The 1948-nt window shown below is 25.7% G+C and overlaps 1 protein-coding gene across 5 annotated transcripts in view; it reads right to left on the minus strand.

Annotated features, from left to right (window-relative positions):
- Positions 1 to 1948, minus strand: part of LOC117170360 (probable basic-leucine zipper transcription factor N) — a 32876-nt gene that overhangs the window by 14948 nt on the left and 15980 nt on the right. The window lies entirely within an intron of this gene.

A 1948-nucleotide genomic window follows, 5' to 3' on the forward strand; every position in this document is an offset into this window, starting at 1 on the left:
TTATTGTACTCTAATACATTTCCCAAAGTTTCAGCTCGATATTTTATTTACAAAAAAAGTTCTTAGGTTCAAAAAAATATTCAGTGAACTGAAAAACTGTGGCCGGTAATATAGGTATTTAGCTGTGTCACATGCCCTTAAGGATGAATAGCATAGTTAATTGTTCAAAATGTTACTATGATAGTCATGACCTTGGTTAAAATGTTCAAAATTAATTTATCTTATCTCTCGCATATATTCCTTTTCATATTTCAATCAACATTTTTTTCCAGTTTTGTAAATATTCGGCGAAATATCAAATTTTGTAATTAAACCCGTGAAACTTTCTTCTCTTTGTTTTCTTTTTAAACGTAGATTTTATTTTTATTGTTGCCAGAATTATGAAAAGCGTTTTTCTTGATTTTCTTGACACTCAAAATGACTCTTAATTGTGTAATATGGCTTTACTATCAGTAGCTCCATATACACAGACCGTTTAGGTTATGTAGTAGCAGACACGTAGTCGATTTCCTTAGCGTCCGGGCCAGTGAACTTAGCCAAGAGATGGAGCTCTAAATATACATTTTTTTAAAATAATAATAAGAGTTTTATTAAATAATTGTTAATGTTTAAAAGATTATAATTGTTTTAAATTATGTATTATAAAATATCTAAATTCTCAATGATAACATTTTTTGCCAAAAACAAATTATAAGACAAATTAATTTTAAAATATATTTTTTTTATATTACATATGCACATGAAAATATACTGTATATTAAATATTTTATGATAATAAAAAATTATATTATACACAGCTGTGAAAAAGACGTTTATGTAAGCTTTATTTGCAGCATTCAATGATTCCTGATCATAAATATTTTAAGTATTTTGCTAAATTCAATTAAAGTATTCTCAGAGTGTAAAACTGTTTTTAATTATGTTAACAGCTAACGACTGATTAATAATGAGATACATGATTTACATATATGCAAATTTTATCATTAAGGATTTAAATTGTAGAATTGAAATATTATATACCAATAACAATGAACATAATTTACAATAATTATAAACTTTAAAGTAGTAAACATTATTTAATTAAAACAGCAAAATGCATAATAATTGAATATACAATATAAAATCATAGAATGTAGATCTAAATATTGAATTTTGCCAATATTTAGCTGCATGTTTCTCTGACTTTTTTAAAATTATTGGATATTGTTAGATGACAGCCAAAAAGTTGACACACGAAGTCCCAGTAATTTTTCACCTTTCCTTTGAACAAAACATTTTTTGTAAAATTATTTTAGTGAAGTCCGTATATTAAGGCAGAATGTAGAACTTTCCAAAATTTTGGACTTTGTTGAAAAATTATAAACAGAAAAGTACGCAAAATATTTTATCATGCACCCCTCCCTCAAACTAAAAATTAAAAATTGATAAATAATATTGACATGTTTTTAATATTTGAGAATTATATATATTACTCATATTGAGCTGAAAATGATAAAAATCAAGAGTAGAGTTGAATATTTTAAAGTTGAGGATTTTAAAAATCACTTCAAAGTCTGCCCCATAAGTTGTTTTAACAAGTCACGCTGCATTGCTATTTTACGACAAAACTGGCAAATAATTATTCAAACTATTCATAGTGCGGACTTAAATTGTTAATTTTATATACTTACGAAAATTTTAGTTTAGTTAAAAATCGATTTATCAATGTCTATATCAAGTAACAGTTAACAATCTTCACTGTTTTTGCTTAATGTATGTTGTCGCTTTAAATATATTAATCTTTCTATAAAAAGAGATATTTTAAAAAGCTGTTGTCAAAATTAAATAAATCGTGAATGCCATCTCACACCGATATTTATCAGCGTGCAAAATTCATATCCATCGCAAAAACACATTCCATGATATCTTAGTCTTACATTTTCATATTCTCTTGGGTTACGCTTAGTTA

The sequence above is a fragment of the Belonocnema kinseyi genome, chromosome 3 (genome assembly GCF_010883055.1).
Source record: "Belonocnema kinseyi isolate 2016_QV_RU_SX_M_011 chromosome 3, B_treatae_v1, whole genome shotgun sequence".
NCBI lineage: Eukaryota > Metazoa > Arthropoda > Insecta > Hymenoptera > Cynipidae > Belonocnema > Belonocnema kinseyi.